The sequence below is a fragment of the Cyanistes caeruleus genome, chromosome 8 (assembly GCF_971803275.1).
Source record: "Cyanistes caeruleus chromosome 8, bCyaCae1.hap1.1, whole genome shotgun sequence".
NCBI lineage: Eukaryota > Metazoa > Chordata > Aves > Passeriformes > Paridae > Cyanistes > Cyanistes caeruleus.
The window spans coordinates 28,061,785-28,079,038 of NC_141708.1; the positions used below are offsets into that span (position 1 = coordinate 28,061,785).

General features: G+C 40.4%; 1 long non-coding RNA gene across 1 annotated transcript in view; it reads right to left on the minus strand.

The window, feature by feature from the left end:
* Positions 1 to 1,066: 1,066 nt before the first annotated feature.
* Positions 1,067 to 17,254, minus strand: part of LOC147651950 (uncharacterized) — a 32,008-nt gene continuing 15,820 nt past the window's right edge. Inside the window, exons 4-5 of the long non-coding RNA XR_015290172.1 lie at positions 5,294 to 5,370; positions 1,067 to 3,604 (exon numbers count right to left, since the gene is read on the minus strand). This is a non-coding gene — a long non-coding RNA (uncharacterized LOC147651950). The remainder of the gene's footprint in view (positions 3,605 to 5,293; positions 5,371 to 17,254) is intronic.

Below are 17,254 nucleotides of genomic sequence, written 5' to 3' on the forward strand. Positions count from 1 at the left end.
TGCTGTTACCCACCCAAGAAAACAAACTCAGTTAAGTAGGGATTTTTCATTTTTTTTGTATTAGGATACAGCTTTCACCTTTGACCTCATACTTGGTAAGTCACATTTTAGAGACCATTGGTGAAGACAGAAAAAGAGTATACCATGTTGATTCATGTATTTAGTAATGCTAATGGTCTTTTCAGAAATTGGGAAGAGGGATCAGAAACAATAGAATTTTTCCAAAGAATGGTTTATGCTTCCATGCTTTTGGTAACTGAAAAAACATCATTTTTCAATTAAATTTTTCCTTGAAACAACAAGGCTGGACATCCTGTTTTGCACTAACTCCAGCTGCAGTTTATTGCTCTCTGCTCACTGTCTGATAATATTTTTGGTTGCAAGCTGTCAAGTTAGGCCTTTTTTACTTCTTTCCTTACATTTAATGGAAATACACAATTCTTTGCTGTTTTATTCTCCTCTGGCTTTAATTCTGTGCCATCTTTACACAGGTACTTCACCCCATGACACCCCAAATAGACCTATTACAGGCTGAAAGAATTGCAGTAGCCTGCAATGGAAACCATCAGTGGTATCATACTTAAATCTATTTTTTCTTCACTTTTTTTTCCTTTTGTTAAAAAATCTTTTTCAAGAGAATAACTGTATTCCCACCTAGCCCATTTCAGTGTTGAGCTCTGAGGTCCTACACTCATTTACAGCCTGCTCAGTAAAAAAGCACACAGGGCCAAGAAACATGATTAGAAAGTTCAACCACACAAAAGATTTTGATATAAATATTTGCAAAAGACCAGAGCTAGAAGACTGAAAGAGAACAGAATATAAAAGAAATACCTTAACTTTATGTTTCAATGGAATAAAACTCTGGTTGAACACCATGTTGGAATGCTGAGGTGCTGTGATAAATGGAGGACTCAATTCTGCTTCACTTGCAGGGAAGGGAAGCAAATTCTTTCTAATGCAGTTCATTAAAGTGCTGATTTTGACTTTTTGCCTATGGCGGGGCAATCTGTAAGAGAAAGTAATAAGGGAGCGAAGCTTTGAATTTTAATCTCCCTCTTCTTCCTTTCCCTTCATGCTTTTCTCCCCTCCCTTGGCTAACATAGAATTGGATGACTGTGACTCAAGCACATACAAAATTAAAAGTATTGTGCAAAATTAAAAGGCTTAGCTTTGCCTGCTTCTTTATTTACCCATGTAACTCTATACATAAAAGCCTCAATAGTGCCAAGAACAGGTTCTCTGACAGTACCAATGGTGTGGCTGTGTGACTCTTCCAGGAAACTGACTTGAATTAATGATCTTCAGTCATTGTATAGGAAAACCAATTTGAAATAGATTTCAAATTAAACTCATTACACTTGGTGTAATTTCCTGATGTCTATATCTTCTTAGTGGCTCATGCTTTGTATTACAGGTATAATGTCCCAGAGAAGTGGCCTCTAGTGGATTCAGAACAAAATGAAGTAAGAAATATCTTCCAAATAGTGTATTCAGCAGGATATTTAAATGGAAGGAATTGATTTTTTCCAGTAAAGTGTTGAGCTAAAAGCAAATCTAGGAGGACAATTGCTGTAAAACAGCCCCAAATAAACCAACAAAAAAAACCCCAACCCTGATGACTCTGAGCAGAAAAAAACTTCATTGATTTTAATAATATTCAATTTTAAGATCACTGTCTTGGGACTTCAGCACATCAATTGAGTGTTGTGGCAGAAGTAAAGGAAAAAAAACCTGTGAAAGGGGAGCATGCCAGGATCTTACAGTTCTGGCTTAGCCAATGACTTGATGTACAACCTTGGATAAATCACTTGTCTGATTACATCACAGGAAATCCAGCACAAAAGCCTGGCCTTTCTGACGAGCTGCTTGGAACAAATTGAGATGTGCTCCTGTGACAGCTCTGACTGACATGTATTTCTTTAGATGGAGGGCTGCCTAATGGGTACCCTGTGGGGAAAGGGGAAGAATAACCCGACAGGACAGATGTGAAATGCACCTGTAACTTTCACTGCATAAAAGTTTGAAGTTTCTGCACATTTAAATTAAACAGTACAGATGAGAAGAGAGCAAAAGATGATTTTCTAACTTATTTTTTTCAAATCCTGCAAAATAATAATTAGATTTAAGTGGTTGGTAAAAGGTTCAAAATTAATTTGAATTTATCCCAATGCGTTTCTCCACACTAAATGTCACAATCTGTATGTGGATCAATATGTGTGTTGGATGGATGCCAGGAATCATCTGGCACACAAAGCCTTGCCTCCTGTTTTACCCAATTCTGCTCAATCCTAACCCAGTCCACACACACCACTGACCTTACAGGCTGGATCACCCTTGTGAGGAATGAAATACTAGTTTTTGAAAGGAGCTGGGAAGCTGAAAGAAGACAAAAGGACAAAATGGATGCTATGGCTGGTTAGATGTTAAGGGGTTTGGGAAGTTTTTGTTTTTCATTGTTGTTGTTTTCTTTTTTCTTTTATTTCAAGATTTGGAAAACTCAAAGTGAAAGAATGCACCATCTATGTAGGTGTGTATGTATGAGAGTTAAAAGGCCCACAATAAACACTGTGTTCCTAGTGACTCCTTAAACGCTGACTTTGTTAAGCTCTGCTTCTCGGAGCAAGAGTGTGTTCAACTTGGCAGTTGCTAAGGTAACAATCATTTGGGGGAAACAGGAGAGTTAAACAGACTTATAAAACCTACATAAAATTGACATGAAATGGCTCTTCTATGCTTACAGTAACTTCCTATGTATTCATGAGTACACGTAACTAACACTAACGTTTCCATTTCCGAGGAATTACCTGGTTATGTTTTCGTTCAAAAGATGAATGGCAGCTCCACTTGTACTTGTTTAAGAAAGAAAAATGGTGGTATAATGAAGGAAATGTACTTTTGACTCAAACTATCACCATCACCAACAAAATACTGGTTATTTACATCCATTCACTGCCAGTGTTTCTTCTCAAAAGGGATGTGCCCCAGCACAGCTTGGGGGGCTGCTGAGGGACCTCATCTTCCCACCCTTGAGCCTGCCTGTGCTCTGAGGCACAGGATGCACTAAGAGCCAGGGCAGTCTTCTGTTAACCCCTTTTTGTGTAATGGTTTTCCCCTAGACTAAGACAATTTGAGTGTAGTGGATACCAGCATCAATATCTGAGATAAGGCACATGGACTCACACTGCACCCCATATTGCCTTCCCATGAAAAAAAATACAGGCTGGTTTAACTATTGGAGATATTCTGCAGCTGCTTCAGTTAGCAATAGGTTATAAAGTATACTCCTTCTATTTTAAGTAAAATTTTGACTGCAGGATGCTTCCCCAATGTCAAGAAGTCATCCCTTCACCTCAGAAATATTGCCTTTATATAAGGCACCGGCATCACTTTTTTGGTAGGTGTGAGACGTGTAGTGTCTCATACACTGATGATGATAACTTGGAGCTGAGTAAAACATCAAATGTTTCTTTTTTTAAAAAAAAAGAGAGGAAACTCCACTGCAGGTGTTGCTAACACTTTCTAACAGAAAACAACTCACTACAGTGAGAGCATTTGGGGTGACTCTTCAGCACAGGCTTCTTAAAGGCTCAGTCATCATTTTCTGGAGGGAAAGCAGAAAACAAGGGTGGTAACAGCCACATAAAATACTCAAATCAGATAGAAGGACAGATGTTGGCAGCCTACAGACTAGGAGAACAACAAAACACTCCAAAATGGCACAAATCTCTGTCCACCATTTAAAAATAAACATGTAAAAAGGTTTCTCTAAGAAAAGTCACTTAAGCATTCAGTTCTGTGACAAGAGTGAAGGAAAAGCTAGGAATAGAGAACAAGGTGTTTCTTCTAGCAAATACCCACCACCCAGAGAAGGAATCCAAGGTATTGAGACAACTCAACAAGATGCCTTAAGATAGGCATGATAAATTCCAGTACCAAGCTTCACTGAGTGCTTTCAGCAGCTCTCACACTTTAAGTAGAAATGGAGTCAGAATTTTCACACTGGTGAAAGATCACTTGCATTGCTGTATATGTTTCAATTTCAGGAAAAGCAGAGGGAAAATGTAAGTCCTTCGGGCTAAACACTCCCCAGATGTAAGACTGTACTTGTCTGTAATAATAACCATTACATTAGTTCAGATCTATTTTGTAAATGTCTTTGAACCTGTGTCTATCTGCAGGGTAAGGAAAAAAAAAACAAAAAACATAAAACAAAAAAAACAAAACACATAAAACAGAAAAAAAAACCAACAAAAAAACCCAAAACCCAACCCCCCAAAAAAAGAAAGAAAGGAAAAAAGAACTAGGCAGCTTTCAGCATAGAACGATGGTCATAGCTAAAAAAAGCCCCTGTGAATCTAACTCGTACCCTGCGTATCCTTGGGGAATCAAGTTGTGTACAGTGTTGTCTATTTTGATTCCCTGCCTGCCTGTCTGTGCTCTCCAATTGTGATTTCCAAAATGTTAGTCCCACTGGCAGGCAGTGGCTGTGGCTGCTGAGGAGCCAAGTGAGCAGCTCTGCTGTTTGCACAGGGACTCACTCGTGCCCTGTGGCCTGTGCCCAGCGCGTGGGAGGAGGTCACGGCAGGGAGGGGAGGGTGATGCCCACTCTGCCCGGGGAAGGAGGCAGCAAAACTCCATTTTCCTGAGTGTGTTCCCTCCCTCTGGCACTCAGAGCACCAGCCATGTGCTTTCTGGAGAGAGGCATCAGCAGTGCCAGTTTTCAGGCACTCAGCAGGTTGCCAGAGGGAAGTGGTTTGGAGATGCAGCTGGAAAGATCTACCCGGCTTTTTTTGTCCAAGTTCATGTTTTTAACCTCACAAACTAGAAAGGCTGGGCTTTCCCTTGTGTTTATATGATTGTGAATCAGGCATCTGCCTCATGAAAACACAAGTGCCATTGGCACAAAGAAACCTATCCTCTTCCATTGGCATTTCCTTTATGAGTTTTATCTTTACCACGTTCAGTGTCTTCTGCAAGGCTCTTCCTATTTAGGAAAAAAGCCCAGTGTATTGCATTAAACATTTGATTTCACCCCTCACAGGGTCTCTCCCTCTCCCTGGGAATTTACAGCTGCTCCTCATCACAGGCACCCAGCAAAAAAAAAATGAACGTGTGTGCACATGGGGCAAAATATTTGTCTGTGATACACTGATGAGTTTATAACCACACAGTAAATCTCAGAGCAGACAAAAGCTGTCATTCATTCCTCCTGCTTTGTCTATCATTTTGTACATTACATTTTAATACCATTATTGCCCATGAGAAGAAAAATTATAGGGACCATTCATACCTTTTTATCATCAGCAGGGGGAGAAATCTAGGACATGAGCCAGTGCTCCAGAAGGATTTTGCTGTATGAATTTACCACTGTGCAAAAGAGTAAAAAACACCCAGTTAAAAGTCAGTGATATTAAATTTGAATCAGCTGACTAAAATCTACAAGACAGATCAGTATTACAAGACTAATTTAGCAGTGCAAGAAAACTGATGGCACCAGACAGATGTCACAACAAGCCTGGGACACAGAGTCCTCATGTTATCTCAGTTTTGGTCCAGGATATGGCCTGGCAGTTCCTCACCCTAATGATCTCTGAGTCACCAAAATCAAATCCAAGTAACTCATTAAAACTGCACTTGGAGAAAGCCACTGCGCCCCAAACCACCTGAAAATGGGAATTTCTTTAGGCTAAATCAACGTGATTCAGTGAAGTGTGTGCTGGCAGTCTCAAGAGGAACTTTCAAAACTTGCCTACCTCGGATAATTTTTTCAAACCTAGAGCTACTACCTTGGCACATGCAATAAATAGTTGAGAGTGATTTAGTTGCAATCTAAACATGTGCCAAATTTTATTTTTGGGGCAAAAGGGTGAATGCCAAGAAGAAAGAGTCACGTAGTACAACAGTAATTTAGCATTATTTACATAACTAACAATGCTTTTTTTGAGGTTTTGCAGGGGTACCTTACAAGAAAAGTTTACTAGCTGTATTCTGTTGTACTTGAAATCTCTCTCTTGACTTAAATGAAGTTTCTCTTCCATGAGACAAGCAGAAGTTAGTGTTCTTCTGAAGGAAAAGATGCATATGTCTCCTAGCCAGGAACAAGTAAATCAATGTTGAAGCATCCAGAGCATCCTTTCAGCAGGACTGGTTTTTACATTGACATTTGGCAGCTTGCACTCTGTTTTATGGTGAAAAAATGGACCCTTACGATACCTCTAGTAGGAGCATAGTGCATGGAAAAATGAAACCTGTGCTAAATTCAACCTGAACTTCTGGCAAGTGAGCCTGACCCTCTCGAAATTATTGAATTCACTAATGGGATCCCTCTCTGAGAGGAAGGAGATAAATATCCAGACCATTTATCACAATCAGATTATTAAACATTTAAAAATGACATTAAAGGGGACAATGCACAGACTAATGCCCATATCAGAACTGGCAGCCCCAAAGGGTATTAGCAGCCCAAATTGCTAAAGCCTCAGTCTGGAGGTGCTAATCACAGTGCTGGGCTGAGTGTCTGGTGAAAATGAACATCCATCGCCTCAGGCCTTGGGGCTGCAGCTTGGCTGTTCAACACTACAGTAAAGCAGTGAAACAGAAAAAGCAAACCAATATTCAGGAGAGCTCTGCACAAAAGCTCAGAACCTTGACACAATCACTTTGTTGCGCTGCCATCCTTATTTTTAGCATATTTTGATAGGATAGACTTTTCCTTTTTGTCTCAGCCTGCTGGCAGTTAATTAAATAAACATTTTGCTGGATCCTGATTCATATTTTTTATGATGAACAGATTCAAAGGAAAAACCTGTTTGAACTGCAGTGGGTAGATGGGTGTGGGGGGGTGGAAGCCCCTACATAAATAATCACATCATTTTGTGCATCATCACTTAGTGTTTTTCATCATCTCTTCAGCTCCCTCTGATATTTCTTCTCTAGATGTCCATTCTGTTTGTTTTGTTAAGTTGACACATGAACAAATCAATCTGTCTGCTACTCTGAGAAGCTAAGCCCTATGCATCTGTGTTCCTGAAAGCTGAGGAGAAAAAAGAAGGGGAGAGGAAAAAAATCCTCACAGAGTGTGGGAAAAAGATTTGCTCCTTTTTTTCTGGCAATGCAGTTAAACCCTGAAGGGCCAGGTTTTGGTATTGGATTTTGGGCCAGAAAGGCTACTAATTGGAAGGACCAAATGCTGTATGATCACTTATGTGCCTTCACCTCAAAAGGGAAAGTAAAATTTATAAGTAAATACAGAAAGACACATTCATTGCACCTCTGAGGATAATCACCCAGATATTCTGTGGGGCTCTGCTGTGTGACTTAAAGGACAACAGGAAGCTGAAGAACTGAAGCTTCCCTCAAGCCTTCCTAACCCAAACCCTAAAGAAAGGAGTGAATGTGACAGCCTGTGTAGCAGGAGTGGGCAGAAAGGTGTTCTTACTAATTTTCTTCTCCTCTTTATGAAGAACCAGAGCAGACCCTGTCTAATTGGCTCCTTCTAACCCTGTGGCTAGGATGTAAAAAAAAAGGAAAGAAAGCATTATTCCAAGTAATGACTCAAATGCAGTTCTGTGACTTTTGTCCTACACCCCTGAGAAACCTGAATTTTAACATTTGGTGTGGCTGGCAATAGGGAACGCAGCAGGAAATCCCTGACAAGGATAGCAGCTAGTCAGAGCAGGTTAGCAGCTCCTGGACACCAGTGGCTTTTTTGCTGTGCAGAAAATTTTGATTCTTGTTTATCATTATAAATATTTTTAATGTATATTAATTAGCAACAACGTGTCAGGTAGCAGAGAAAAATCTGTGTGACAAAAAATGGCAAAAATGTATTGGATTTCAATGATGAGGTAAATGGTACTTTCAAAGACTCAAGGATTTTAAGCACAGGGTAAACTTTAGTCAGTTTCTTCTAGAAAATTTAGGCCACCAAACTTTATACAGTTCCTTCTGTAATGAGCTTAATAACTTAAAGATAAACTAAAGCATTTATTTTACAGAAAGACCAATCTTACAGCTTACAGAGAGAAAATTTACTGCATCACTTGGAAAGTTGTGCAATTACAATTATCCTCATTATAAAAATGTGTTCCTCCTCATTATTTAGGTGCTGTTGTTGAAAGCTTAATGGTTCATAGTCATTTATATGGGAAAAAAATAAACAGTTTATTATGAAGTATGGAACTACGGCATAATGTTCTCAAAAATTAGTTCAATTTTAATGAGGCTGCAGAAAAAGTAAGTTATGTGTTCATTTTTGTTCTGGCTAGATGCTGAAACGCAGCTGTAAGGGCTGTTCCAACCCAAGAAGACAGGCTGAATTCTCACACAAAACCCTGCTCTCTCAGGAGACAATGATCAAATTTTCATTAAGACCTTTGAATCTTTCTGTTGAAATCCTTGGGCTATAGGCAGATCCAAAACAACCTACTTTTAAACCAAGTATTTTACCTTGGGGAACTTATTTGATATGAAACACAGCTGCTTTCCAATTTCAAAGTTGACCAAAAACTATGCTTTTGAAATATACCTTGGGCTTTTGAGTTCACATACAGAAGTACTTGAAAATGCAAGTGTAGCTCCATATTATTTTCCTAGAGGACTGTGTCAGGAAAAGTTTATAAATTAAGGACAGCCCCTGAATTTCCACACAATTTCCATTTTCATGTGAGCCTTCTTGAATTGTCAATATTTACCTGGTGAGAAAAATTTTCCACAACACCAAAAAAGAAAATGGAAACATAACTTACAATTGCAGCAAAACAAAATGTTTTTTTCATGGCACTGGATGGAAAAAAAAAAATTAAAAATAAAAACTAGATTGAGGCTAAGCCAACATTTTGTTTCAGTGCTTCACTTCATAGAAATAAATCTGTACCAGAGGAATAAGATTGCTTAGCATCACTGGAAGCTGAACAGATGCTCATTTCTTTGTGATTCTCAGTCCATCTCTGTGGAACCTAAATTCCAAGCTGATACTAAACCTGCTACTGATAACTCCTTCTTGCCACTATCTGCTTCTCAAGGCTGTTTTGCACTTGGAGTAAAGTTTCTTTGATTAATGCATGGAAATACATTCTTCTAGTTTTCTCAGATTATTTTCTATTTCTGCTTTGTGATTTTACTCCCAGCTGTTTTCACAGGGACAGTTAAATTTCAGCATCATGGTTTTAAGTAGTTGAAATAACCATCTATTCAAGATTTGCAGTAAAAGGAAAAAGCCAAGAATACTTTTGAGCTCAGATGCATCTCTGTGCTCCTGGACCTTTTTAAGCATACCTTTTCTTAAGCATACCTTTTCTGGGAGGAAAAGTGGGACAGTTGTTGGTGAATAGCAGAGAACCTGCAATTCGTGCTTTTAAAAAAACGTGTCAAGGTTTAATCTGAATGAATTATTGCAGCTGGCCCTGGGTATGTTTTCCTTACACCCCACTATAATATAAGATACTGATCAAGGTAAAGTCAAGAGTCAACTTTTGGTTAGATTCCAAACCAAAAAGGGCAAAGCAACAAATTGCCACTGAACAGGCAGTGACTTGGGACACATAGCGTGCTGCCCTGAATATTTTTAATGACTAGAAAAACATCCCAAATCTAAACCCCTAACAGAGTTGTACAAAATTTCACTTTTCTATCACTTCCACCAGCATTTTCCCCCATTTTCTTTTGCTATATAAAATACAATCCAACAGTGAGCTTACAAAAATCATGGATGTCTGTTACAGATTTTCTCCTTTCCCTGTTCTGGAACACACAGAGATTCCTCTCAGTTTTCCCTTTCCTCCCAAAATGCTGAGTCAAGAAATAAGATCATAGTCAAGATTAATCCTTCATAGACAGAGGTGAGAATTATATGCTTCAAATTAAAACCTACTGCATAATATATGAATCATAGAAGATGAAAAAACCTGTTCACAGTTTGAAATTTTTTGTTACAGTGGAAACCGAGGCTCCATTTAAAGTTTCTATTTCAGGATGCAAAGAAAAATATTAGGGGTTTTTTGTGTTTTATTTTGACAAAAGTTCTGTATATAGCAAATAGTCTTCCTAATTTCAAGACAGCAGCTCACTCACAGAGCCATCTGTAAGTTCTAAAGATTTCCTTAAAGCGTTTGACGTAAGTTATACCTCAGCAAAGGTCAGCTCTCCCTTTAAGACTATTGAGAAGGTTAATTTGACCAGATGAATCCAGACTTCACCCTGAAACTCAGCTGACATTTTTAGATGAAAAGTGAGTGATGGTAGTAAGGAGAAGAAATCAGTCTCAGCTGCTTCTGTTCAGTCACCAGGGAGGGCATGAAAACATCAAACTCCTCAGTTACTTTGTCCATATGAAACTTGGATTCTGGAGCTCAACAGCTTCAAAGAATTTGTTTTCACACTGCAGCAACAGTGCAGTATAGATTTCAGTGGCCAATGGGAGAAAGAGGGAAGGGGAAGAGGTGTGTTTCCCTGTTAAGGTGGGAGCCTGGCTAACCGTGGAACGGAGCAGCTCTCACTCTCTGCACTGAGTTACATGTGAAGGGCAGAGAAACAGGGATATCAAATTTAAGGAGATAAATGTTGGAAATATTCTCTCCTTGGAAGAAACAAGAGGCTTATATCTCTGTGTGTACACTCTCATACCTATGTGTGTGTAACATAAATATGTGTATCTACACACATATACAGACATGATAAAGGCATTCAGCCAAAAATTCCTGTTTGTCACAAGACAAATAGGAATGTTTAAGTTGTCATTTTCACCCACAGCGCACAATCCACTTTTGCAGCACTGAGTAATTTTTAAGCAGGCACTCTGCCACTTCAGCAGATGGGTAAGAACACAGCCATGCCAGCCAACCAGCCTGTCCCTGAAGTTTGGGACTCCCTTGCCAGCTCCCCATCCCAAAATGCTTGAGCAGCATGTGCTGTTTCACCTCTGGCTAGTGGGGATGTGTCACTGCCTGAATATGGAGCATGGGTAAACTTCTGAAATTCCTCAATCAGCAGAATAAAATATCTGTTCTGGGAGATAAATTCACCAGGGTCTGGATTTTCTGGGAAAGCAAAACAGGAGAATAAGCTCCATGCAGTGTTATGTGCTACCTGTGATCTGCCAGAGGGCTCACACCATCATTAGGAAGCAGCAGAAGTTTTGGAGTTAGGGAAAGGGGCACAAAGTGAGACTGACACACCTGCTGCTTCTCCAGCCATACTTGAAAGCTCAGCCAAGGTGTCCCAAAGCCCCTGGGATCTCATCCAGGATTCAGCAGCCTCGGGAGCAGCAGGGTAAGGACAGGATTTGCTACCCTTGCCCTGAGTGTGGCTCAGCCACCACGGCCCATCAGCGTGTCTCTGGTCACAGACATTTTCCCTGGGAAACTCCTGGAGATTTCCTGGCTCTTTCCACGGAGAAGCAGTAGGAATTTTCACTCTATACATTTTTCTCATCACTACCTTACTACCAGACCATTTATGTAAGTTCTGCTTCCTGTAAAAACAAGTCAGAAAACATGACTTTAAATTCATTACTACTTAATGCTTTCCAAACAGCCGCAAGTGACACCAAAAGCTGCAGGTGCAAAGATTGAAATTCTGGATATCCCACAACCACAAGAGAGGGTTTTTTTGTGTCTTTCTGACAATGCTGTATCAAAGCACAATAGTTAAAAGGATCTCTTATACATTAGTCACACTGCTTTCACTTCTATTTAGGGCAGAGTTTTCTGTTGGGTAAATCCTTGCCTGCAAGGGAGTAACCAAACCACAGGTAACCTGTGGGAACTGAACACCAGAGGTTTTTGCATAGTGCTGATGTAGATGGCTTTGGAATTGTTTACCTTAACAAGAGTGAAAAGAAAATAGAACAGTTTTTCACTGTCAAAGATGCATATGCTGCAAAATGCTTAGATAAACATGTATGTATGCATAGCCAAATATTCATATACATATATATATATATATATTTTCTTCATTATTGCATTAATATACTAATACATTTAGAATAATTATCTGTAAATGTCATAATTTACCCATAACTGTGCATGCTGTACAAGAGCAGCTAAAATCTTTCCTTCAATCATGGTTGTAATTAAGTAGGAGGAAAACTGCAGTGGCTGAAGGTTCATGCTAGAAGACTGACATGATGTCAGGTTTCATAAGTAAGAATAAGTGGAAAATGTCAAATTATTATTGAGGGAGAAAATGTCAAGGATGCACTTAAAATTAGATTTCCCATGCAAGAGTCCCAGTGAACAAGAGGATGCAGAAGGATGACTAAGACCAATGTCCAGATGTTGCCTATGGGATAGTGATGCCTCAGACTCAAGAGCACAGATCTATTTCAGCTCCAATAGGATATATCTTTCAGCACAACAATAGGATATATCTTCCTCAAAATACTTTCCTGCAGCTTTTCAGCTGTGTTGCTTTAGTCTGAATTAGCATAGATCTAATTTTTCCCTTTTGTCTTTTTTTTTTCATTTCTTTTTTCTTTTAGCCCTTCAGAAGCACTCTTGAATATGAAAGTGCATCATTTACTAAACCAACACTTTCTGAAATTACACATCATGCCAAGAAACACTTAATGGCTCACTGGACTGGCATGCCCCAGTTTAGAGAAGTCTTCAGGAAGGCAGGACATACTGCAGTCAACTCCCTCAATTCACTGTGATCAAAGTACTTGAAAGTGAGTAGGCAGCTTTTATCAGTAAATGCCTGGTTTTAAATCATAACAGCTATTCAGGTTTCCTTGTCCTTGTTTGTAAATTGCCTACTTTTTTATTTTTTTTTTCTCCACATGTTTCAGACATCACCAAGGGAAAAACTCTAAAACTTTATGGTGTATCTGAGTGGATGATTAATCATTCTTTGAACTTCTAACTTGAGAGCTGCACAGCCACAGAAGGTAGCTGTTAGGCAGCATTAAAAGTATGCAGCTTCCTGTCATTCAGTACACTTTTCTTCTCTACCCCTTGCCCAGTCCCTTTTAGAACTTCTGTTGCTGTATTGCTAGTAAATTCTTTACATAAAATAACTGTATTTTTATGGTTTAGAGCTATATAAAATATTGAACAGTTTTTTTTAAAAAAAAAACATAGCCACTTGTTTTCAAAACTATGCTTTTTTGAAGTTTTTAAAATGCTGTATCTAGATTAATTTCTAAAGGGGAAGACACAATTTTCTGACAAAAGGCTAACATCAGTAATTAGAGTCCCAGAATTTCCCTGAACTGCAGCAGGACAGTGACTATACAAGGCAGAGTAAAATATGCAGCATGTTTTATGTTTGTGTCACTGCTACTGCACACTTTTGCAATAGAGTAAAAGTGAAGGAAGGACTTCAGTGATGTCCCAGAAACCCCACAGGGGGTGAGATACAGGTGTCTCACACCTGGAAATCTCTGCACATGATACTGTGTGTACTCTGAATTTCACGAACCACTAACCAGCTCTTTTAAAATTATACCCTTCTTTTTCATTTTGCAATGTTCATTCTTTTTAAGACTGGATGTATTGCACTTCATCTGAACATGAAGTGACACTGGTGATATCATAGAATTATAGAAAATTTTGGGTTGGAAGGGACATTAAAAACCTTTAGTTCAAAACCCCTGCCATGGGTTTCCACTATCCCAAGTTGCTTGTAGCCACATCCAGACTGGCCTTGAACACCCCCAGGGATGGGCCATCCACAACTCCTCTGGGCAACCTTTATGGATGTCGTTGGAAGAATTTGGAATTACATTTTGGGTGGCCTTATAAGAGAAAGAATAGAAAGAATAACTGGGTTACAAAAAGATATATTGATATATATTGATATATATTGATATATATGGAAAACCTAGGCACTCCTCATTATTTTGTTGCAAGTAAAATGTGTCTCTGTTACACTTAAATCCTCAGTATCCCCAGAGAGAGGAAAAAACACCTTAGATTCTGCTTGTGAAATCTCTGAATATTCCATTTTAGACAATATTAACACCAGTTGAGAATTAAATATTAATATTTATGCATTGAAATTACTGGTATTTGCACTTAAAATCCAAGTTTTATTATGATTTCAATAGTCTATGACAATTTTCTTCATGTAGATTTTTAGTGTTTCAAATTACAGTGCAGCCTCCTCTATTTTTCATTTGGGATAAGAGTTTATAACTATACCTTCCTCTTTCCTACCTATTATAATTTGAAAAAGATAGTTATCAGTAGTTGAAAATATTATTTCATTTTTTATATCAAGTCAAGATAGAATTATCTATATTAATGTAAATTTTCCCAGAGAAAGCAGGTGTACTGGTGTGATACTCAGTAGGAGATAATTTGGTTCTTTTTAGAAAATGTCTGGCTAATAGGGGGTCACTTTTACTTTTAAATGAATTTTATTATTTAATTGACTTTTAAAGATATAGAAAAGAAAAAGATACAGAAAAAACCCAAAAAACCCCAACTGGTTACATGGTCAAAATTATATGTATAATGCAATTATTTTTTTCTCTAGCATGAAAAATAAAAGATTCTGTTGCTGCCTAGGGCATACACTTTCTCTATATATAGCTGAACTGTCTCTGACCTTTTTTTTTTAGGCCTTTAGGTAACAACTTGAGCAAGTAATGTTTTGCAGCCTACGCTTTGACCTTCCAGTCAAATGATTTTGGTTAGAAAGTCAACTTACTTCAGTCCCCAACTTACATAATGTGAAGAATACCTCATAATCTGAAATATCCATTGCATTCACAGAAAAGCTGAAGGAAATTCAGGTGCATTAGAGGAAGTGATGATATATTTAGCTGGACAGCTTGGTGTCATGGATGAAACAGCACATCATGGGCTGTAGGCTCACTTTATCTTTAGTGCAATTTTTTGTCTCTGTTTATGAACCAGAGAATCAAAATAATGAGTTTTGTAGGACAAAGTAGAAAGGCTACTTTATATTTTATAGAACTCTGAATTATATTTATTTTTTTGCCCAAAAGGCCTAAAAACATACACATCCTGATCAACACACATGTTTTGACTCCAGAGATTTTTATCTTTAAACTGGGTGTTTGTATTCTATCTATAACTTTTGACTTACTAATCTTAGACTGTCTCTTTGTCTTACTGCAGTCAATTCTTTGCTGCTTTGGAACATATGACTGATGTGTGTGGGAATTTTTCCCTTTCTCTGGAATTATTGGCTTCATTTATCCCTATCATGTCCACTGCCTCTCCTGTATGAGGTCTGATATTAGGATCAGAGTAGCTGAAAAAATATAGCAAGAAGTGAGGCAGGAGGGAAGAGAGAGAGAGAAAGAGAGAGAGACAAAGAGGGAAGGAAGGAAGGAAGTGGCGGAAGGAAGGGGATGGAGGGAGGGAGGGAGGGAGGGAGGGAGGGAGGGAGGGAGGGAGGGAGGGAGGGAGGGAGGAAGGAAGGAAGGAAGGAAGGAAGGAAGGAAGGAAGGAAGGAAGGAAGGAAGGAAGGAAGGAAGGAAGGAAGGAAGGAAGGAAGGAAGGAAGGAAGGAAGGAAGGAAGGAAGGAAGGAAGGAAGGAAGGAAGGAAGGAAGGAAGGAAGGAAGGAAGGAAGGAAGGAAGGAAGGAAGGAAGGAAGGAAGGAAGGAAGGAAGGAAGGAAGGAAGGAAGGAAGGAAGGAAGGAAGGAAGGAAGGAAGGAAGGAAGGAAGGAAGTGGCGGAAGGAAGGAAGGAAGGAAGGAAGGAAGGAAGGAAGGAAGGAAGGAAGGAAGGAAGGAAGGAAGGAAGGAAGGAAGGAAGGAAGGAAGGAAGGAAGGAAGGAAGGAAGGAAGGAAGGAAGGAAGGAAGGAAGGAAGGAAGGAAGGAAGGAAGGAAGGAAGGAAGGAAGGAAGGAAGGAAGGAAGGAAGGAAGGAAGGAAGGAAGGAAGGAAGGAAGGAAGGAAGGAAGGAAGTGGCGGAAGGAAGGAAGGAAGGAAGTGGCGGAAGGAAGGAAGTGGCGGAAGGAAGGAAGTGGCGGAAGGAAGGAAGTGGCGGAAGGAAGGAAGTGGCGGAAGGAAGGAAGGAAGGAAGGAAGGAAGTGGCGGAAGGAAGGAAGGAAGTGGCGGAAGGAAGGAAGGAAGGAAGGAAGGAAGGAAGGAAGGAAGGAAGGAAGGAAGGAAGGAAGGAAGGAAGGAAGGAAGGAAGGAAGGAAGGAAGGAAGGAAGGAAGGAAGGAAGGAAGGAAGGAAGGAAGGAAGGAAGGAAGGAAGGAAGGAAGGAAGGAAGGAAGGAAGGAAGGAAGGAAGGAAGGAAGGAAGGAAGTGGCGGAAGGAAGGAAGTGGCGGAAGGAAGGAAGTGGCGGAAGGAAGGAAGTGGCGGAAGGAAGTGGCGGAAGGAAGTGGCGGAAGGAAGTGGCGGAAGGAAGTGGCGGAAGGAAGGAAGGAAGGAAGGAAGGAAGGAAGTGGCGGAAGGAAGGAAGTGGCGGAAGGAAGTGGCGGAAGGAAGGAAGGAAGGAAGGAAGGAAGGAAGGAAGGAAGGAAGGAAGGAAGGAAGGAAGGAAGGAAGGAAGGAAGGAAGGAAGGAAGGAAGGAAGGAAGGAAGGAAGGAAGGAAGGAAGGAAGGAAGGAAGGAAGGAAGGAAGTGGCGGAAGGAAGTGGCGGAAGGAAGGAAGGAAGTGGCGGAAGGAAGGAAGGAAGTGGCGGAAGGAAGGAAGTGGCGGAAGGAAGTGGCGGAAGGAAGTGGCGGAAGGAAGTGGCGGAAGGAAGGAAGGAAGTGGCGGAAGGAAGGAAGGAAGGAAGTGGCGGAAGGAAGGAAGGAAGGAAGTGGCGGAAGGAAGGAAGGAAGGAAGTGGCGGAAGGAAGTGGCGGAAGGAAGTGGCGGAAGGAAGTGGCGGAAGGAAGTGGCGGAAGGAAGTGGCGGAAGGAAGGAAGGAAGGAAGGAAGGAAGGAAGGAAGGAAGGAAGGAAGGAAGGAAGGAAGGAAGGAAGGAAGGAAGGAAGGAAGGAAGGAAGGAAGGAAGGAAGGAAGGAAGGAAGGAAGGAAGGAAGGAAGGAAGGAAGGAAGGAAGGAAGGAAGGAAGGAAGGAAGGAAGGAAGTGGCGGAAGGAAGTGGCGGAAGGAAGTGGCGGAAGGAAGTGGCGGAAGGAAGGAAGTGGCGGAAGGAAGTGGCGGAAGGAAGTGGCGGAAGGAAGTGGCGGAAGGAAGTGGCGGAAGGAAGTGGCGGAAGGAAGTGGCGGAAGGAAGGAAGTGGCGGAAGGAAGGAAGTGGCGGAAGGAAGGAAGTGGCGGAAGGAAGGAAGTGGCGGAAGGAAGTGGCGGAAGGAAGTGGCGGAAGGAAGGAAGGAAGG